This window comes from Halyomorpha halys, unplaced genomic scaffold (genome assembly GCF_000696795.3).
Source record: "Halyomorpha halys isolate HHAL.00 unplaced genomic scaffold, Hhal_1.1 Scaffold611.1, whole genome shotgun sequence".
Classification (NCBI taxonomy): Eukaryota; Metazoa; Arthropoda; class Insecta; order Hemiptera; family Pentatomidae; genus Halyomorpha; species Halyomorpha halys.
The window spans coordinates 554,018-578,768 of record NW_027111663.1 but is presented as its reverse complement, the minus strand read 5'-3'; positions in this window follow the sequence as shown (position 1 = coordinate 578,768).

Genomic DNA, 24,751 nt, shown 5'->3' with positions numbered 1-24,751 from the left:
TATGCAATTTGTATTGGTATTTATGGTTTACAAGTTAAAAGAAGATTAATATTCAAGAAGTTTGATACATAATTGATGTTAAGGAAGAAGCTTTACGAATGGATACGGGTAAGGAGTTCCAAAATGAGGTAGTTCGAACAGTAATTGATTTTTCAAAGGAAGCAATTCTATGGGAAGGGATGTACAAATCGGTAAGTTGAAATCTTTAGATGGATGAGGGTGAGAAGGTCAATAATATAGGCAGGTTTTTTGTTTCTAACGGTTTGCAATTTAAATACACCAGCAAGGTCTTTGGATGGGCCGCCCATAGCTCAGTGGTTAAGACAGTCTTACCAATTTGATGTCTATTGGCGGTGCCGGTTCGAATCTGGCCTGGGACGTTGACTTTTTTCATTGAGTGGCGGTCCCACAAAATGAAGAACTTTGACCCCCAACCATGGTTAGGCAGTATAGGACTCCAATGGGAGTCTTGGCCGAAAAAAAAAACAAAAAAAAAAAAAAAAGGTCTTTGGATACTGCGATAGACCCAACTTAGTTCGGAATAATAGTGAGGAATGTGTGGACGTCTGGCAATACTGAAGACGAATGAAATGAAATGAATTCTGGGACACTTGGTCCCCTAAGATAACAATTTTTTATTAGCAAAATTCAAGATAGATGGTGAAAATTGAAATAACATATATATTGGTGAAACATCCAGGAACTAGAAACCAGACTCAAGCAACACGCAACTAATTGTAAAAATGTCAAAAATATAAATCGCACTGCACTGTCTTAACACAGCATAACATTAAACCACAAATTGAACTTTAAAAAATCCCACAATTATGTGTGTTATATCTAACATAAAACATGAAAAGCAGAGGGTTTCTGGAAGCAATCCATATAAACCAACAAAGACACAGTGAACTATAAAACTGAAACAGAACATTTAAATACACACTACGTAAACATAAAAATCAGAGGAAATAAGTGAGGATAAAATAGTCTAATCATAAAGTTTAATTTAAATTACACAATAAATAAAGTGGGACATTAAAATAGAGATGTACCAAAACAGTATACTGGACATGTTGATAAGGTCCAAAGAAGTAATATACAATAGGGGTATTCCTGATCTATGGTTTAACATGTTAAAGCGTGTTAAATGGAAAAACTCATGTTAAATCGAAAAAAATTGCCTTCTTTTACCGTGGTAAAACGAAATAACATTTAACATGGCTGAGAGTCTGTTACTTGGTCTGTAAATGGAGAATGACGTCACATAATAGACCAGTTGAAATCACTGCCATTTTTGTTGTTGTGACAGCTCAGTTCTTTCGTGTGTTTGTGGTATTCATCCCTGTTATTAAACCCGAATGGATAATTTTAATGATACATTTGAAAAAGAAACAATGTAATTTCATTCTACTATCTGAAAATTTGTAAACGCTCGCCAGATAAAAATCTCACTATATGAACCATGTAATTACTCTTAGGGGACATATGTCCCAGAATGAAGTTATTTTTTCATTTCATTTCATAAGCTAAACTTTCACACAAATTCCACTTTTCACTCACTCTAGGCATGTTGTAATTAATTACTTAAATCAAAACTGAAGTAAACAACATGAGGGTCTGGAAGGAAGGTTATAAACATAAAGGCTTATACAACAAGTTGCTGAGTAAATCCGCTAGGGGCTCTTATGCATTTAACGTTTAACATGACTTCAAATAGGGCTGCTCACAATCTTATAGTTATAACATTTAACATGGTAAAACATTTAACATTTAACACAACATCATGAATACCCCTAATATAGAGCAATGTTTGTGCTACAGAGAGAGGAGAATGCACCAATAGTGAAGCATAATAAATTAAACAATTAAACAGTATGAAAAAAATTTAAACCATGTTATATGGATGACATGGATTTCGATAGCGAAATTGAAAGTATGACAAGCATGAGGTTAATATAATTATATGAATTACAAATACACATATATGACATAGATGAGAATTGTAGTTTAAAATAAATTATAATTTTTAGTTGCCTGAATATGGGAAAATGGTATCGAAACGATGTACAACTATGTAGAAAAATATAGAATAGCTTATAGTTTATATATATTCATCTTTGGATTTTTTTTTAACTCGATATTTATAGAAATAAATTTGGAACAGTTTTAGCAGCTTTAGTCTGGCTACATTAACTTTTGAACACAATTAAAATAATCTATTCCAATACTTAAAGTGTTTTCTATTTTTATCGGCCAAGACTCCCATCGGAGTCCAAGTTGGGAGTCAAAGTTTTTCATTTTATGGGACCACCACTTAATCCAAAAAGTCAACGCCCCAGGCCGGATTCGAACACTTCGGGAAGGTGTCTTGGTCATTAGGGATAGAAATACAAATGTGCCAAGGAGGTATTGTTTCGGATACTGGGATAGAGCCAGCTTTTCTCGGCGCAGTAGTGGGATATGAGAACGCCTGAGAGTACCCAGGATGAATCTTACAAATCAGTTCATTTAACTTTTTAGTTTCTTTTCTTGTTCAATAGATAGTCCTCTGTACACTAGGCATCCCTAGTCGAAATGTGGGAGAATAAGGAAGGAACGTAATTGAATCGTATGAAAAAGTAATTATCTATTATTTAAGTTCCATTTGTCGTTCGAGAATCATAGATTCGATATTCGAACGACAAATATAATAATAATAAAAATATGTTACTTAGTCGTATCAAGGCAAGTTTGGGCATGCATAATCATCGGTTAAAATTAATTTGGGATTACCTAGATACCAACCAAACTACTGAAAAAAATCCTCAAAATCGTGATATAGTAGAAACTGTTATGGTGCATGAACTACAGATATGTGGGACAAAATTTGCTTGATGATGTCTAAAACGAAAAATGAGAGAGGAAATTTTCGATTTTGAGGATTTCTTTACTTGGAATTTAACTTCCTAACTGAAAGGGGCTTGACACGAGATAGTAGAATATTAGTGCTTTGGTATAATGATGATTTTATCATGTTAGGCGAAGACGAGGAAACTGTACAGATAAAACAAAATATATTTTAGCAGCAAAAACATAAAAAATTTCGTTGACATAGATATAGGAGAAAGTGCATTAGAACAGATAATGATGTATCCGAGGCGCCTGAAAAGAAGATGATCAAGAGACCAGCTAATGTAAAAACGTCATTAGAGAGCCTATGGATAGTTTCTCTACACACCCGTATCACCCCATTTTGGACTAAAATCAAATTTACTATTGATCAGGAACAAATCCCTAATAATTAATAGGTTAGCGTCCTAACGGTAGAGCGAGATGTAAGTGGGAGGATTGTGTTTTGGGTTCGGTGGATGAAGGCGTGTATTAATTAAGGTAGGTGGGTATTAGCATCCAACCACCAGGTTTTTTTCTATTTATTTATTTAATAAAGCAGAACGTTTTATTTTATGTATTCATACTTTATTATCTGTATTCTTGTACAGCAGCCAGGCATGAATGAAACCATTATTTTAAACGTTCAAATATCCTGAACTTTTTAAGAATTAATACAGCATTAACAATCTATAGTTTTAATTCTTAGAAAACAGTTTTTACAACTTTTATGACAAGCAACGTCCATTTGAAAGTAATATATGAAATAAAAATAAAGTTAATATTAAAAGAGATCCAAGAAAACCAGCCGAGACTCAGAAACAACGTGAAACTCATAGTTTTGTTTTAATAATGTTTCTTCTTATTTTTAAATTATAATATATATATATATATATATATGGTCTTTATATCTCATAAAACCGATCTAGTATAAAAATAGTCAATATTTCGTCAACTAAAGCACCAAGACAGAAAAATACAAGATCATAAACTAGAGAAAGCACATCTCACACCAACACTAAAAACACTACCAAAATCACAGCAGTTCTTTTTCACTTAGTTTTACTTAAGTGTACATTAGATTGTTGGTGTCAGGTTTGCCATATATGCACAGCTTTTAAAACATATATCAATGACCCATATCCCTTCATATAATTAGTTTCCTAAATTGGTATGTATATTAATATAATTTGATACGACCCAGTTCTAAAAATAATCAGTTTTAGCAATATTTTTTCATCACTGAAACCAATAAAAAATTATAAATGATAAAATCAAAACTAAAAATGTAAAAATAAATACTGTAATTTTTTATGTTTGACTTTTAATTTTGATCATATTGTTTATAAATTTTGTTTTGATGATAAAAACTTTTTAATAAAAACTCGTATTTTTAATATATCTTTAATATAAACTAACAAAAAAAATATATAACTCCTTATTATTGATAGATCATAACACGAATACAAAAGAACATTTTCATTATTGTTATTATTATGTTAATGTAGCCCTAGTCATTTCTTTCTCGAGTGTTTTTTATATAAATAATTTATATATTTAATTAATATTTCATAAAACATTTATATTGTAAAAATTAGATTACTGTTAAAATCATATAAATTAAGTTTCTTATTCATATTTTTAATTAAAATTAAATTTTAGATTACCTTATTTGAATCTGCATAAAAAAACACTATGTCAAATTATCATTGTCATTTTTTTCATTTACAACCATATGACTCATTTTAAATAATTATTTAAATTTATATGCATGTTCTTATTTTAATACAATTATATACTAGAAAATGTGGACTTAATGTCGTTGATAAGCTTTCCAAGTAGCTTAGTCTTTTAAATGGATAATTAATGACAAAAACAAATCCTAATAATAAAAATAAATAGGTTTATTTACTTTATCTCTTTTTTTATTTATTTAATAAATTTATTGAAAGTTACAACTGTACATTATAATACACTGTACCATTATAATAATAGTAAATTTGATCTCAGTTATAATGGAGTGATACAGGCGTGTAGAGAACTACCCATTGGTAGCACTATAATGATGTCTCTACACTAGCAGGTCTTGTAGCCATCTTCTTTTTAGGTGCCTTGGAGGATGGTACTTTATCTTAATTTACTTATTAAGTACGAAAAACTGGGCACGTTATAACTGAGCAGTTGCCAAAATATATTGTGAAACCATTCCCATATATTTTATGTTTTATTTCCAATCATGAATGCAATAAAAAATTAAAGGAGCTAAACCTCAAAAATAAAGTATCAAAGAAACCCTTAATAATTGGTCAGTTAATTATTATGTAACAAATTATTTAAATTAATTTAAAATATACATCGAATAACATTATTATTATTATAAAAACAATTTAATTGTTTTGTTTTTTTTGCCCCGAGGTACTACGAAAGAATTCTAATAAAGAAAATATCATCGCAAATTTATTTTCAATTCATTTAATTTTAGTAAGATCACCGGCTGGAAATTTTCAAAAGGATAGATAACCGGAAAATGAGTTATCATAGAACCTGCGATGAAAAAAATAAAAATGTTACAAAAAAATGCAGGACAAAAATAGGTTACTAATAGGAAAAAATGAGGTTCCAGACAACAAAAGCCGTTGAACGATAATGTTAAAAAAGGAATAAGTCGTGAAACGTGAAAAACTTTCTAAAAAATACTAACTATTGTTGCATTCTTTTAGGTTACATCTTTTTCTTTAAGGAGACGAGGGGAGAATTTTTTTATTCAATATTTATGCTCGTAGTCGCTTGCGTCGTTTTTGTCGAGGCCTTGAATCTAGTTCATTCGACAACCAGGGTTTATAATTTCATAAAGCTATTTTCAACATAAAAAATATACCTAATTCTTAAGAAAACTATGTAATTAAAAATACATATACGTATGGTACAGAACTGATACGTTAAAGTTAGATCCAACAGTTGAAAACACATTTAAACTTCAAGCAGAGAATAGAGGAATAGGGAATACGAAATATAATTCTGTGCGATGTATTTCAGAACCAGCTGAGTTGGTTTTCAAATTTTTAATTTTTTTTTCTTTACCAGTTTTTGTATTAGATTATCATCAGATTGTATGCATATTGTGCAGTAACTTTAATTAAAATTAATTTGTGATCAATATAGTTGAATTTGAAGTAAATGGTTTCTAATTAACTTTAATTGGATTTTAATAATAAAATAAATAAGAATATAGACCAAAATTTAAATTTAAAATATAGTGAAAATATGCCTGGTTTGTAAGTGAGCCAAAACAATTTGGTAGTGATAAGTAAGGTGATTATAGTGTAATAAAAATTATAAATAAAAGAATAACTATTAAGTGAAATAGAAGACAAATATAGTTAATTAAACATAAAATGGTACAAGCTAATTAATAGTAAACATGTTTTCCATATTTATTCCTATGTTATAGGTTAATTGGACTATATTAAATAAGGCAAAGGCAAAATAGGCTGCAATGTGTTAATGACTAATGTGAGTCTGTGTAATTAAAATTATTGTAGGCTGATTCAAAATTAATAATGTTTCATATTAAAATGGCTGAAACTTTAGATATTTTAAGTGAATCAATATACAATGTCCAGGCTTTAAATTAATTTATTTATTAAAAAAAAATAAATATTTAAAAATTGGAAAACGGTCTCCACTTGTTTAGCAAGCAAAGCAAAAACTGGAATTAAAAATTCATTCATTATTAGATTTAAGGTGAAGGAAGGTATATCAATGAAATTAAAATGAGCTTTTAATACTTCACGACACTTATTTATGATTTCACGTTTCGGCCTAATAACCATCCTGAAGTACAAGAACTGCATGGATCCACAATTATTATACTACACTACCTTGCTAAAAAAATTAAAATAAAGTTATTAACATATTTGGCAATATCAGACTGTATCAAAATCGCACATAATTTCATGTTAAAACATGACTCTATCATTCGATTACCATATTTCGCCATACGATTCATTAAATAAATATATTGATTGAAAAAAAGGTAATATTTTAAATTAGATTAAAGTTAAATTGTTAAAATAAAATAATTGATTTTGTTTATCAGAATTATCGAAATGTTGCAAGCCATTATATTGTACTAGGAAACAAAAATTCTGGATAAATCAATTGTAAGAAAACCTGTGAATTGATTCCACAAACATAATTAAGAGAAGGACGGGATTAAAAAATGTTGGCCTTTGTATAGTCAGTTTTTTTTAAGTTCAAAATTTAAATTTAAATCAATGGTTATCTATTCAGGACAAATCAATTGTAATAAAAGCTGTGAATTAAGGCCACAAACATAATTTAGATAAAAACGAGATAAATAAAGTATGGCATCAGAAATTCAGTTTTTTTTCTTTTTTAGTGTAAAATTAAAATAAATTCGTGACAAATCAATTATAATAAAAACTGTAAATTATGCCCACAAACATAACTTGGAGAAAAACAAGATTAAAAAAATTTGGTTCTTTTATAGTCAGTTTTTCAAGTTAAAAAATAAAATCTATGAACTATATCTTACAGCAAACAATATCTACCACATTGTAAGGTATTAATTAAATTGCTAAAAACTGAATGTACGTATTAAACCCCAATTTTTAAAATTCTGTTTTTCTTAAAAAAATTTTTTTACTAACTTCTTCTATGTAGAAATGAGCTTAATAAAATAATTTACCACTAAGCAAATTGCCTCACTATTTATGTAAAATTAATAAGATAAATACATTTATACATACTGAATAAAATTAAAATTATAAAATCATTTAAAAATTAATAAATCTGTATTATGAAGTCGTCACAGATAGTCGAATTATTTTTTTATTTTTTTTAAGGATATGAGTATAATGCGAAGAATGGCCTTCAACAACCGAAATCGAACGAATTATTGTGTCTAAGTAAATTTACCTTAAGAGTATTTAATCAACTGAACAAATACTTTTTACGTTGTAACACATGTGTAAAATACAATTCCATTTCCCTACAATATTCGGTGTACCACCACCCCTTAGTGTTAAATATCCATTAAATGTTATTGAAACGAAGTATTTTCTCAAAGCTTCTTCACTGACTTTGTTTTAAGTATTCTAATGATATAAATGTGCCTTTTAATTTTATTTGAACTGAAGTGAAGCTTCCAGCATCTTTATAATATACATTAACAAAATTTAGATTTAATGCCCTTATAAGGACGAGGTGTTGGTTTTAAATAAAGAAAAACTTTTTAAATGTTTCATTTCATATCATCAGTTCTAATATCCTTATTAGATCCTATTTGTGCTGTTTGAAACATATTACAGAGCTCTAAACAACTCCCAAGTTTCGTGTAGATTTGTTAAGTCGTGTGAAGTTATTTCTATATTTTTATTATAAAATGTCATTTATCACAATAAGCTAAATAGATATAATAAGTAATTAATTAAATAATTAACCGAATGAGTAAATGACTAAATATATTAATTTATATAAAACTTTCAATTAATCTATCTAAATCACTACATACAGCAATTGTGAAGCATTGGCCTGTCTGCTAGTGTGCTATACGTTTCAGAAATATATCACTATGCCTTTATTAGAATCTAACCTTTCTTTAAAAGTAATCTAAAGAGAAAATTTATTTTTTAAACAAATCAAATGGAATCCATGTTCTAATTCACAACACTCTTCGTTATATCAACAATCCAACGTTTCGGCCAATGCGACCATCCTCAAGGACAATTCGACAATTAACAGCTTATTATACATTCACTTGTAACAATTTTAACAACATTAATAATTTAACATACCTTAAATATAAATTCGCACCTCACATCAAAATTTAAAAATGTTTAGCAGGATATTCTGCCCAGGTCATTAATTACTATCAATTAGGTAATTAAATAAATTATTAATAAGCCAGTCTAAGCCTGTTTTGTCAAAATTTCACTGATTTTTAAAACTTTTAATTTTAGATCGACTTACACAGTCAGAGATTTATAGAAAAATATGGGTAAATTTTTTATGTTACCATTTACAATTAATAAAAATAAAAATTAAAAGTTAGACCAAAATGCAATTTGAAATAAATTAATTATAAGCCTGACTTAAGTGTATGGAAGGTTAAAAATAGTTTGTATGATAGTTGATAGTGTATGTTGATCTAAAACTAAAAGTTTTTAATAAGCTTATTAATAATTAATATGATTCCCTATTAATTTTAATTGATTTTTTCAATGGGTAATTTGACTTGTAATTAATGACCAGGGCAGAACATCCTACAATTTTTTTTTAATTGGATGTGAGGTATAAATTTATATTTAAGGTATGTTAAATTATTAATAATACTGTTGTTAAAATTGTTACAAATGAATATAATAAGCTCTTAATTGTTAGATTGTCCTTGAGGATGGCCGAATAGGCCGAAACGTTGGACTATTGATATAATCAAGAGTAATGAGACACAACATGGATACCATTTGATTTATTTAAAAAATAAAAACTAGTCTAAAGAAATTGAAAAGATTGTATATAGACAAAATTTATCTTCAAAAATTAGTTTTCTTACCGGTGTTGATGTCTTGCGGATCAGAAGTATGAATTGTTAATTGTTTATTTATTTTTTTCAATATAATCAAATAAAGTAATAAGTTGAAGGAAAAGATGAAGTCACAGGTTGTAGTGTGAATGTACCGTTAGTTTCCATCTCGTAGGGCTCTCGTAAAGCTATAAAATCTCATAACTCACGTTATTACAAAGCCATAAAGCTTATACGAGTTCATATTCAATGTTTAACCGTCCATATTTAATACAAAAACATTGAAACTTCTTCCAGTTGAGTATTGACAAGTTAACGAAAGCTGTCTGTCTGTTCCTTTCTCATCCTCAGACGACGTCCTGACCATTCAAATTTGTCAACAAAGACTCATCACTTTCCCAAACGTTCGAGAAACCTCCCGGTCGGAACCTAATGGTAGGTAATACCTCCAGAGAAAGCTAAGGTAATGCACCGAGTTCTTCCTTTCGCACTCTTTATCTCGTTAAAACCCGTCCGGCGGTCGCTTACGACCTTTACCTCAGGCCGGATGGTTATGGCTTCACAAAACGCTCCCACAAAGGACTGTAATTTATTGTCCTCAAGCAATTGTACCTTCTAAAACCGTGCATTAAAAAGAAGTTTGATGGTCTGTTTTTGACTTACACAACCAGTTCTAAAATAAACTCTTTTGTAACTACTGCGTACCGACGTAATGTACCGACTTCCTGAGTCTTGTTTCAAGTTTTCGCCTATTTTTTTTACAATGGTGGAATATTTGATATTAGGAGAACCTCGGCATAATGCACATTCTTCCATGGGTTTTGTATATAAAAAAATCTCATTTTATAATTTAATGTTACTCTTCAATCCCATATCACAGCCCTCGAAGAATGGTGTCATAATTGGAGGATTAAAATAAATTCCAACAAATCCCATCAAATTACCTTTACTCTACGTCCTAAAACCTACTGACTGCCCTACAGTATACTTCAACAATGTTGCCCTTACTTCTGTTGAACAGATCCGCTACCTTGGACTACATCTGGACAAACGACTAACTATTACAGCACCTACTAAACAAACGGTCCAAACTTCCATTTCATTACAAAAAGACTGATTTACATAACAATTATAAGGCCTATCTAGACATAGGGCGTTGAGCTTTGGGGCTCCACTAAACCTTCGAATTCCTCTCGTATCCAATCCTTACAATCCAAAATCCTTCGTAAAATCCTAAATGCTCCCTACTTTGTCACAAATAAAATCATCCACAAATACGTTAATGTTCCATTTGTAACCGATCTAGCCCGAACCTGATATCAAACCTTTCCATTACAAACTCCCTAACCACTCAAACCTAGATTAGTTTCTTATCTTGCTTCCTCTTTTATTCCGGACAATCCTCCGAGGCGTCTGAAAAGAAGTTGGCCTCGAGACCTTATATTGTAAAAATGTTTTTAGAGTGCTACCATTGGGTAGTTTCTCTACATGCTTGTAACATACCATTATGATTTACTTGATGTATTTATGTACAGTTGTAAATATCAATAAATAAATTAAAAAAAAAAAATTAAATATTGTTACAGTCAAAGCTCGATAACTCAATACCTTCTTGATAATTTATTTTTCGATTGCTCTCATTTTTCAATTCAACACAAGTCGAATTTTTAAAAATAACCCAATAATTCTATTATTAGAGTAGAAATAAAAAAGAATTTATAAATTCTGAACCTTTTACAACTTGAAGTTGTTTCTTTTTAGAAATAGGTAAGTCGAAAAAAATCAATAACTCAATGTTTCTATTTTCTTCTAAAATTCAAGTTATAGAAAGCAAAGTGTACTACAATGTTCTTTAAATTTGCACAGCTGGAATACGAAATACGTCAGAGAAACTGTTGTAAAAACGCCAGAAAACGTCTAACAATCAACACCTAATAATTACTTCAAATTTTAAAATGTTTTGTAACACGGAATGAAAACAGAATGCTGACTAAAACATGTATATACCATTAGTCTATTCTATTCCTCAGCTCTCTATCTTTCATGCCAGAGCAAACTTATCCAGGAACTGAACCTATCACGATTTCGTAAGGAAATTCAGGACTTCATGCAGCGGAAACAATAAATGTCAGGAACTAGATTACAGGGAAAGGAAATTATTATTAATAAGGGTGTATATTGTATATATATTGTTCAAAAACTTTTGATTAACAACATTGAATTATTAAATAAATCAATTGGTATCAATTTAAGTCTCAACACTTTTTATTATTTAATCAACAGTCCAACGTTTCGGACAACTTGGCATCCACAAGAACAACCTTAAATATAAATTTACAATTATAAAAAAATAGTTTATTGATATTTTTTTTAAAAAAAAAAAGTAGTTTGTTGATAGTGTTAATTTGATCTAAATTAAAAGTTTTAAAAATTAATGAAATTGTAACAAAATAGGGTGATTTGACTATTATTATTGACCTGGGCAGAATAGCATGCAATAATTTTTTAAATAATTGGATGTGAGGTGAAAATTTATATTTAATATTGTCCTTGAGAATGGCCGATACCATGGATACCAATTGATTAATTTAACAGTAAATACCAGTCTCAAGAATTTGAAAAGATTATATGTATAAAATCTTGAATTATTAAATTAAAATATTTCTGATCATAAATCAATTGTATCTTTTTTTTTGTATATAAGGCAACATTAATGAAAGCTTTTTTCGTTACGGATATATGGTATTCTTGAACACCAGCAGGTCTTTAGGTCTTCCTAACCTATTAATAGTAGACACATTTTCTTCTACTATGTATTATGTACTATATGTACTATGTAAAAATTTAAGTTAAATAAATAAATAATGAATTTGCTATAATTTTATTTATCATAGGTTTGCTAATGGTGTAAATAATACATCAAGATCCTAATAAACGTTAAATCAATAAAGGTAGCGTTTTGAGTTGTTACATAGTTTCCGTGGTAACGCAGCCATCGTTTGTTAGGATCGGAAGAATGGATGTGACTAGAAATGGGCTGATTCAGCGTAAGGTGGGGCATCCTAGGATGTTTAAAGTATTAAGGCTATTTAAAGTGTTGGTAAACCACTGTTCTACTAATTCTAAGGACTCGGATTCAAATCCGGCTGTAGAAGAAAATTATTTTGTTTCACTGGAGCCGTGAGTCAGTCCCGTGGGCTCGGGAGGCCTCAGTGGTCCACCCAGCCTCATAGAGAAGGCACCCTTGATTAGGTAAAAATCTGGAGTTCGAGCGTGATTCTGACCAAATCACCTCATTGCACAACCGTTGGTCTAATAACAGTACTTACTAAGTACTGCATCCCTAAAACTTCATGGGGTGAAGCAGTATAGATTTATTTTTAATATATAAACAATCAATGTAAATAAATTACAATAATAAAAATAAAATAAAAGATAAGTAAAAAATTAAACATAATAATTAAATTTAAAAATATCACGAACAATAAGACAGTACTGAACTTTAGTCTAATATTGTTAATTAAATATTAAAAAAATTGTTTAAAAAAAATGAATTTGACAAATAACATAAAAGTATTTATTTAGTATAATAAAGTGTTACTGGAGTATTTATATATAAATTTACTATTATTTATTTTTATGTTTATAATATAGTTTAGTATATACACACACCAACTTTAGACCCTCAGATTCTATAAAATAAAGCTATTCATTGTGCCAGGACAACGACCTTATTCTCTGAACGTCACAAAAGGTCCATAAATAAACAGTTATTCATTGTGAAGAGAATTTGAATTCCGTAGGGAAAAAAAATAGCATAAAATCAATTATTAGTTAGTACATAACAAACAATGCATTCACATTTCTTGATGTTAATAAATCAAAAATAATGAAAATATTTATTTTTAGGTGTTGCTAATTACGGTCAAAATAAAACTTACTGAAATCTTTGAAAACAACATGAAAAATTTAGACTTAACCATATGACCAAAAATGAATAAGTTCTCAAAAACTATCGGTTTTTAATAAAATAAAAATTATATTATATTATATTTTGTCATTTTTTGTTAAAAGAAGTAATCTTATTCGCTGTTTTTGAGTTGAAATCTCTTCGTCAAAGTACATTAAGTCAAATGACTAGATGGTTTATAAAGATAGCTGAACAAATGAGGACAGGAACGGGAAATACTTTAAAATTGGCAACTGCATCAAGGGTAGAATAGTATTTAATACGTAATTAAAAAAAGATAAAACCTTCCCCCTAATTAGTATATTATTTAAATAATTAATATAATTTATTTAAAACAGCTTACTAATGAAGTAATAATTGAACACTTAAAACTAGATAGAAACATTATAAATAAACTATAGTCTATTATAAAATAAAACTGCTTTCCTATAGACTGCAGTGCTAAAACGACTCAAAAGAATTCAATAAACATTTTTAAAATATTTTCCTTTAAGTCCTTAAACTATATAGAATAATAGTATGTCACCAAGAAAAAAAACAGTAAGATATCCAGTATACATCACTGAAAATCAACAGAACTCTCATTCTAAAATAAGTTGATGCAGATGCAATAAAGTTATAAAAGAGACAAATGATAATTTGTCATCGTATTTTTTTATGGAGGCTAAAAATCAGGTAATCTAAAATTTTATTTTAATTTATTCAAATGATAAATTTTACCCAAATAGAAAAAATAAAAAACTTCTTAATTTATATAATGATACTGTAATCGTGAGTCAACCATGTGGGTTCTGGAGCCCTCCCGGGTCCACCCAGCCTTATAAAGTGGGTACGTACCCTTGATTAGTAAAAAATCTAGCTGTCGAAGATGATTCTGACCAAATCACCTCCTAGTACAACCGTTTGTCTAGTAACAGTAATTCCTGACAAAGTATCGCACCCTTTACTTTTTATAGCTTGTAGCGTACAGATTTATATATTTATACAAATACTACATATTATTATATTAAATAAGAAGGACTATTGTGATTAATAAGGTTTTTTCCTTAGTCATTATGATGAATATTTAGTTATGATATTAGTCATTTTATTTGAGACAACTCAAAAAGGTAAATAAATATTTTACGAAAAACTATTGTAATAATTTTATACATAAAAGGGCTCAGTTTTAGTGCTAATTATGCTAGTAAAGAAAAAGAAAAAAGAAAAAAAAAAAAAACATGAAACCATACCATCTGGGTTACAGATACTTAACCTTCAGGTGATCCTTAAAATCAATCCCGGAAACCTCCGATTCTACCTTCCCATCGTTTAAGAAGAGTTGTTAAAGATCAAAATGCGAATAAATGTAAAGAAAACAAAAATTATGAGAATGGGCAGGAGAAATGGAAGAAAGGCAGAAAGAAAAGAATATTTTTTAAAAATAACTCTTTTGAATTCAGGAGAATCTTAAATGTAAATTAATCTGTTATGAAATTTATTTTCCGTTCTAGATCAATCTTCAATAGGCCAAGTTGTAAAAAAAGTCTATACCTGATCTTTATTTTAAATTCTAAGAACATTCCATTGGAGACCAAATCCAAAAATGTCTTATGATTTTTTAAGATAATAAAAAATAGTAAACAGCGCGAGTGTATGGTGCAGATTTTACAATGGACATGAGGCTAAGACAGGTAGCATATGTGTGGCATTTAGCAAGAATGAATTTAGACTCCTACAAAAGTGACAGTACTCCAAGGCAAGAACCCGGCGACTAGGGAGTGTGTTAGCTATGACGAAATAACAGTGGGAAGTACAAAGAAGTGTGGGACTAAAAAATTAACAATCATCCCATGCCGAATCGATACATGCATATTACAACGACCTCTTCACAGCTAAGTTTCTTTCGGGTTAACATAGAAAATACATAAGATAATATCCGTAAACAAATAAGTCCCCTACTAAGGAGACAATCTACATGTTGAATAGACGAATAAGAAAATGAGATCTCCTCAGAAGTGGAATTTAAAATTAAGATTGTCTAAAAAAGTATATGTAATCCTTGAATAATGTATAATGTATTCAGAGACCCCACGTGAAAGAGGTATCAAATTTCATACCTAACTTTCGCTTGTGTTTCCTAAACACAACAATATTTCGAAAACTGTACGTCCAATTTTGGGCAAAACTTGAAGTAATGTCGAGAATTAGTGTAAAAAAGGTGCAATACCCATGTTGTCAAATTCGAACCGCTACTTTCGCTTAAGCTTGCGCCAACATATTTATTTTGATACCTATATTTCGAAAACTGTTCGTATGATTTGGTCCAAAGTAGAAGTTTGGTAGTGCAAAGAGGGTCTAAAAAAAGTACTAATTGTATCGTAAAGTTTTTGAATTCTATAAAACTGAATGCAGGTTAATGGAAACTTAAATAAGATAAAGAAGACTGCAGTAGCTCACTGACGTAATCATAATAATACCTCACAAACATAGATCGACTCTTGACCAAGGAGAAACCCATGCAGCAAACTCAGCCTCTATAAAGTAGGTACCCGACCCTTCAATATGTTGGAGGGAAACCTAGCGATTGACCGTGGATAACCTTAACAACGTCGGTAGCCAAGGGAGTCGCCTTTGACTTGACTACCTCGTTACTGCAGCGGCACCGGTTCGAATCTGCCCAAGATAGTCAACTTTTATTTCGTGGCAGTTCCACATAATGAAAATTGACCCTCCCACCATGTTCAGAATAAGGTGGTAACCTATAGACATACCTACCATATGTTATAAATGACCAAGGGAATAATAAAAAAAAAAGAAAAGATAATCCTACAACAATTTATCAAGTAACAGAACTACGTCCTTAGTAGGTACAGAATCTAAGACAGTTAAAGGGTAGTTGTGATGAGGGGGAAAAAGGGGATACTAAAATAAATGTCATCCTCTATAACAAAACAGCAATCACATTTTTATAAAATTTTCATTTTTAACATTTACAGGCATGGAGTAATGAGCAGCGCCAGAAAAATATGCATGTCAAAGATTCTCTAATAGCTATAAAAACAATAAAATGATTAACTCAGTGAAAATTTTAATTAAATTGGCATCCTAGAAAACCTATTATAAGTACCAGTCAATAAAATTCATAGTAACTAGGGTAATACGCATGTGCGATCAAAAGCAAACAACTTCTTTTGATGAGTACCATAGAAATCGATCAAATATACTTCAAAATATATAAAATGTACAATAAACCTCAAAAGAAAAAATCAATGAGCAAATTTCTAGTTATCAATAAAAATTCTTACAAAGTACTGAACCCGGTTGTAGCGGTACAGATTTAATTTAATGTTAATAAAAATTCTAATCAATGAAATTCAAGTATGTATAAATCCAAAATGATGAAAATTCAAAATAATTTTTTTTTATCTGCATTCTTACAATATCCTAGATAACTAATTTTTAAATCAAGTTGTTATGAAGATAGTAGGATTTATTGGCCATTAATTTACAATAAAACTCTCTTAATTGACATTAGTCCGTAATTAGCTTATTTACTGTCCACTGATCGACTTAGATACCCAATGACTACCATCACAATTTCTTTTATTTCTTAGCAATTGTCAGGTGAAACTAGAATTAAATTTTAAATACAACCAACTTGTAACTGACATTTAATAAACATAAAGGAAAAAAAAATGACCTACAAATAAAACAACTCCAATAGCTCAGGCCTCTTTTACATATGTGCAAACTATGTAGTTTATATTAAGATTTTTTTATTTAATTTGGATTCATTATATGTATTCTGAATTCATACATCAGCTATTTTAGGCTTTTTGAAAATTGCAATATAGTGTTGTATTAGTTCAATGATTGCTCAAATGTATTAAATCGCTGATTGAAACAGCATAGTGATCAGTCTAATATCAAAAACAACTACACTAAAAAGGAAGAGAGGATCTGATGGGACAGAGAGGATTTATATGTTGATCTGCATTTATCCATCAAATATATATAATCTCCTTGCTGTAAAAAATAAATATCCATAAAAACTTGAGTAAATAAGGGTCAAGCAAATGCCAGTTAAAATGGCCCCAAGTGTAATTCTAATGTACCAGAATAAAGATAGATTTTTCATTTCATTTCAGATAAAAATACTGAGATTTTTTAATAAATGTTCATTCGTAGGATTGACAAAGTAAAGCTCTAATAATGATAAGGATTCACAATGAATACATAATCCATCCTCCTCTGAAACTGATTCTTCTCAAAATACAACTTCTTCAAAAAATTATGTAAGTTGGATGGGAGAGGAGGAAGAGAGTAAGAGGGATGCTGCACTCGGTTCTGAACTAAAGCCCTATTACTGAAAATCAACTTTTACGAAATTCTCTATATACTGTTTCTGTATGTAAGGAATACATGTAAAATAGAGACACTGTTTTCTACCTGTATCTTTATGTCCTGATTCTTACCATTGATTTTAAATTTTTTTTTTTTTTCTTTTCTATCACTACAATGTTGAAAAAGTTTGTCGAGCCCTCCATTTGTAGGCAATATACTTCTTAAAAACATTTATAATTTTTCTTTTCTAGCAGTTTTGCTTTTTACTTCTTTATATTATTTTGCTAACTGAAGATAACGAACATTGCTCCAATAAATATGCTGAGGTAAATAAATATACTGTGAAATAAAATAAACAAATCAATCTTGATGTACAGAACAATAAAAATAAGACATATCTGTCATTATATAAATATATTCCATAAATGAAGCCTCCTAATCCAAAAATAATGCTGTCGTCCTTTTTATTTAGAGAAAAGTTAATACATAAGTCGGTTTGGGCACCTTCGCAAGTTTTAATCTACAAAACTTTACCCTATTTCTGTTTTTATAGTGTGTAAAAACACTTTATTTAACTCGAAGCAAACAAAAAACAGAGACAGAAAAAACATTTTGCACAAATTAAACCTCAGACATTCCTAATCATTAAAAAAAATGCCACATACAGATAAAATACAAGTGTTGACCAGTCGTGAAAGGAGAAGTGCACAGCCCTTTTCTTTCTCTTAATCTCCTCCCTCGATAACAGACCTACAAGTACAATATAGATTATCTGTTCGAGTACCACATTCACCTTAGCTTAATTTTATTTCAAAAACATTAGATCATTTTAAGTCTCTTAGAGGCTAGAGGTACAAAGAAAAATCACTGGGATGAAATATAACAAAATAGAAAGAGTAAATGTTTTGTACTGAGAGTAAAGGATAGGGAGGAGATATGCCAAATAAAAAATTCCTATCCTCTACCGGTCAACACTTCTCGGTTGTACTTTATCAATGACCATAATAATACTTATCTTTAACTCAAATAGCCATTATATCAAAACAATTACACTACACAACACTAAAAAAATTTCATCAAAATGCTTACAAAACTATAAGTGCAGCTATAAGTGAATCTGCTAATATAACTGAAGGACACATAAAATTAAGTGTTCTCTGGCCTTGGAAAAAAATTTAAAAAAAGTTAATCTTGTAAGGAGAGAAGTACTGGTTCAAAAGACATGCAAATAGCATTGAAGAACATGATACCTTCAAAATCTAAGAAGGGATTTAAGATCTAAAAATTAAACAATGTATGAATTTTATATACTCCATTAGTAAAATGTTAAAGTTTATATAACTAAAAACCTCTTGGAAGACCATAAAAATAAAATTGAGGTCAAGGAAGTATATGCTTCTTATCACTTTTAAGGTAACATTATCATTAACAAAGATACTGGTAGTTAAGTAGATAATGTCCAAGAAGATTCAATTTGAGAATTAACTACAATAAAGCTGTTTTTAGTATAGATTTAAAATCAATGTAAATAGATACTGACAAAAAGAAAAGTTAACAAATGTAATCATTTATTAAATAATTATCAATAAATATAAATAACAGTTTCAGAAGTAAGAAATATGAGGTGAAAATGTATTAATGCAGTGAAGTAATTTAATAGATAAAGATATGTCAACCCTAAGAAAACCTTGATCTTAAATTGACTTGAGTTATAACCTCAAGCTTAAAACATGAACAAGGTTATGGAGGTAAAATACATAGGAGGTTATAATGAAGATTTCTTCAAGTCCCACAACTTTCAAATTATTATTTTAAAAAATCAGAGAATAAGTAAACTACTGCATAAATCGTTGAAGGTGATATCATAAAAACATTGGTGAGGGTAACTACAAAACTCGATGTAAGGAAACCGAATATCTCATATTTAAAAAAGAATATTAGAAGTAGGGTAAAATAACAGTAAAAATTCAAAACTTAACATTTCAGTAAATTAATATAAGTAACAATGTCAGATATTACTATTTAGAAACGCTTAGCTTAAAATTAAAACAAGCAATAAATATGGTAGGATTAACTTATTGTTAAACCACAGGCAAGCAAAAGGCTTTGTTAAACCAATTGAGATTAAATTGCTAGTAACTTAATGACCAAAACATTATAAGAAATATCATTCTTATTATATTTAATGTTAATATTGAATTACATAAAGATAATACTGATTTGGTGATGATAACAACTTATAATCAAGTATTACCACTTACCAATACTAGAAATAAAAAAATATATATGTAAATAGAAAGAATAATTGTTCCTAATAGACTACACAATAATTTGGGGTAGAGAACATGATAAAACAATCACACTACCTTCTGGAAAATGTTGAAATCAATTAACTTAGAAGTTAAATAAGCATTTTCTGATAAAAAGATAACTAAAATCAGTATCTAATGTTTTAACATTCCTTAATTAATTGCCAGCCGAGTGACATTGGAAATATCAACCGATAAACACTGATAATATTGTCAACGGTTCTTATCAACAGAATACTGTAAATAATGTTATAATATGCTCTAATATTTATCAATATATTACTGGTACACTATAAACAAGTATTATGAAATGTTGTTTATGTAGTATGAGGGGCAAATGTCAATAATTGAGTTAAACAGGCCAAACTATCATGTAATTATTATATAAAACTGAAAAATTTCAATACTAGAGCAATAATACAAATAAAACAGGGATACTATGGATTTATGAAACCTTCCAACACCTACCTCATATTTAAAAGATGTGCATTGCGGATAAAAATCTGGATTCATCACTAATTCTTAGTAACTCTTTAGCACACACCACTTGTGAGTTAATAAGTTTAAAACACTTATGTCAATCGAACAAAAAATAAAAACTAAGTCATTTTACTAAAGGCCACTTCATCAAAATGTGTCACAGACGAGATCAAAGTACAACGAACATTTATAATGAGAGAAACGTTAGTACTGCGGTAGATAAAACGTGATACCTTGCAATAATTATCACTGTCCATGTACATTTTCGTTCATTTCATCAAGATTTTCGCTAGTGACAGTATTTAGTGATAACACACAAAAATGCACTACTGTAAGTAGCCATCTTGGAGCAACCAGAAGATAAACTCTCCTCACACACCAGATAGCAGCACCTCCCACATTGCTTAGGCTTTTCAAATTCAGATATTTTTACTAAAAGAGATCATAGACTACTATTTTATAAATTGTATAAATCACTATATTACATACAATGATTAAATACAAAATTATTTAGATGAAGTTTGTCAAATAAAAAATCTCCTACAGGTAACAGAATTAAAAAACAATTATGTAATTCATTTTAAGTATCACATTTTATAAAAGATAATTTCTTATTATCACTCTAATTTGTATAAATACAACTGATACACTCATTTACCTCTAATTAAAATATTAAATTAACTTCTAAGAACATGGATAGCTATTTTAAAATAAAAAGTTCAAATTAAAATTATTTTTTGGGTACATAACATTTGCCGAATTATCTGAATTTCTCTTAGAATCCTCAGTTTATTAATAGATATTTTTTCTCTTTAATTTAGAATTTTAGTTTCAAAATGCTCAATGCACTGGGTTTTTTTTCATGCCTTTCCAGGAATATTAAAAAAAAAATTATTTACTAAAAATTAATTATTCTTCAATGAGATACACAATAGCATACTAGATATGTTTATATTTAATAGATTAATAGAAAAAACTTTAATATTTACAACTGAGAGGGTAGATGCTAAATCTATGCCTTTTATGTGAAGAACTCAGTTTCAGCTTCCAAGGCATCCCAACGATATTTTACCTAAATTACAAATCAATCAAAAAGATGGTGAGAGATCCATGTTTTATGATGAGAAATCAGCTTTTTCTATTAGTGGCTGCAATATTGATTTTCTATTATCAAATATAAAAAAATAAAATAAAGATCATATACATAAATCTTTTAGCCATTCCTGAATTGATAGAATCTCTATCATTATTCGAAGTTCCTGTTGACCATAATAAAATGTATTAGGATTCTGCTCTTTTCTCCTTTTTTGCTGCTTCCCACTTGAAAGGCACTCAACTGTCTTTCAGGCAGAAGTGTTTGCCATCTTGTTAGCAGCCTTATGCCCTGAAGTCACTAGCTGTGATAGGACTGGCATCACCATCTTTTCAGATAGTCTGTCTGCCCTTCAAGCCTTGGAGTCACCTAGAGTCACCTCTAATTTGGTAAGAGAGTGTAAACTAGCTTTAGAATCATTAGCGTGCTTAAAGAAGCTTCAGCTTGTGTGGGTCTCAGGACACAAGGGAATCACAAGTAATGAAAAAGCTGATTAGCTTGCTAGAATCGGGGCTGATTACCCTCCTATAGGGCCAGAACCATTCCTATGCGTTTCTAAAAGGCATCAGAGAAGAGTAGTTCTTGACTGGACATGGAAGAAAGCAGGTAAGGAGTAGAGGGACTGTATAGGGCTGAGACAGGCCAAGATTTTAATAATTAAACCCTCTACTTCGAAAACTAAGTGGCTGCTAGGCCTAAATAGAAACGAACTCCGATTATTAATAGGAGTTCTTACAGGTCACTGCAGACTTAAAAGACATCTTAAGATATGTGGAGCAGTCCATGATGAAACCTGCTGCTTATGTGGACAGGCCCCAGAAACAGCCTTACATTACATAGCAGATTGTAGAAGGTATGTGTCACTAAGATATAGGCTTTTAGGCTCTGATAGAATTACAGGAAAAGAGGCTTCCTCTATAGATTGGAAGTCCCTTTTGACTTTCATTAGAAAATCAAAAAAGTTCGACATAGAGGAATAAGATAAATTAAAGAGCCATTCCATTGGGTTGTTTTGGGGATGGCAAAAAGGGCCAACAGGCCCACTTGCCGGACTTGTTCCCCCACCATTACCAGTACCAGTACCCTTTTTTTCTGAAATAAATATTTTTTTCAAATAAGTGATAAGTTTAAAATTCAAAAATATGGGATCAGACGTGAACATATACTGCACCAAAATTTATACTTTTGGTATAAAGGTATATTATCTTGATTTAAGCTTTGGAAACACAGGAATTCCAATGAAAGAGAAATATTCAAATTGTTAACAGTTATCCATCTTGTAATTGAGATAAGAAAAAAAAAGACATCCTCATGTACCTCAAGTAATATATGATGGAGACACAAAACAACACATTAAATAGATATTTAAGGTTTTTCAAGGTGATTTAGACATTCAAATAAAGTGTTACTCAGGCGACAAGGAAATCAAAGATGAAGAATTAAAATTCACCTATTTCTATATAACATACGTTCTTTAATTTTTTTATTTGAGCACTTATACTGTTTCTTATATTGAAGGGCACCCTATATCATTTCCTTAAAAATCGCTGTTTTAACAGTGTGATGCACAGATTGAAGTGACATGTTGTGAACAGATAGTTAAAGACAATAATTTTGATAGTTGTATTGATAACCATCTTGAAAGCCAAAAATGACAATGTCAAAATTCTGAATTAATGGTAGGTTTGAAACCTTAAATGCATATGATGTTTTTCCCCTGAAAATTTTCTATCTTGGGAGTAGAAATCGGAGAGAAACCTCTAATCTCTAAATAGATACCTTGGACATTCCTTCCCAGCATTTGTATCCCTATCACTTTTTCTTCATATTTCATATAATATTTGAAATGTGTTAATTATTGAAAAATTAACAGTTTCAAAAATAGTCAAAAAAAGAGGCATACTTTTTTCATCAATGTCTTTCTTTAAATTTCTAAGTCTACAGATATAATTCGTTTAAGACAATATTTTAAAATATAAAATAGTAATTTTTTCCTGAAAATTATGAATTATCAAAAACATAAATATGTTTCCTGTAACTTGAACAAATGCAGTCAATATTATTACATAGACTTAAATCAAATCATTCCAATATTTATCTTATACTAAGTGTAATAGGGAAAACAAGAATTTTGAGATAGCTGGTTAATAGCAGTGCTTTACTTCACCTTAAAAATCAGCCTTTCACCATCACCTATCAAGTCTAACATTTATAATCTTAAAGTCTATATATTCATTAATAAATTTAATAATAATTATTTTGCAATAAAAATCGTTACAAGAACTCAATTGTGTCAATTATTTAAAAAATAAACTTGTTTTGCTTTTATATTATAAGTGGATGCCCATTTGTAAGAAGTTCAGAATCATACATGAAATTAAGTAATTTTCAATAGAAATGTTAGAAGATAATTCTTTCTTTGATAGTGGTCTCGTGAAGTATTTAGTTTTTGTAAAATGATCAATCTTGAAACATTTTACTATATTTTACATCACTTTTTTCTTTTAAGTTATTTATTAATTTTTTGGAATATATATCTATTTATTTCATATTTAAATGACCATAAATTAGAACTCTTATGATTGGTTGACCTATTAATTTTTCCAGTATTATTTCTTATGCTTACATAAATAAAATACAATTGAACTAGACTGGTTACCACACAATTAAATTTCATTCTAACATAACTGTATGCTTATCTTTCCATTGGCACTGGTTCAATTTCCGCGAGATCTTCGGGGAGAGTTCACCACGAGACGCCTCTGGTTTGGATCTCGCGGAATAATACTAAATTAAACAAGGAGCTTCTTACAAGGCCTAGATGTTAGCACGAGGGATATAGCGATCTTGGCGGAAAATATTATTATGGACACCCTGGGGATCAAACATCATCACCTGCATGGGAAGTAGCTCTAAGATTATTCTTTTTTTTTTTTTTTGGACCCATCGATTTGTGTTTTAATTTATGTAATCCCTGAAATTATTTATTTATTAAATTATTATTTTAAACTATTCATTGAAGCATATCTTTTAACTAACTTTTTGTTTTGTTTTTTCCTAATTTTTCCTATTTTTTAAATGTATTTGTTTCTTTGTATAAAATGATCTACTGCGATGACTATTATGTCTTTGGTTTGACTTTACATTGCTGTCTGATG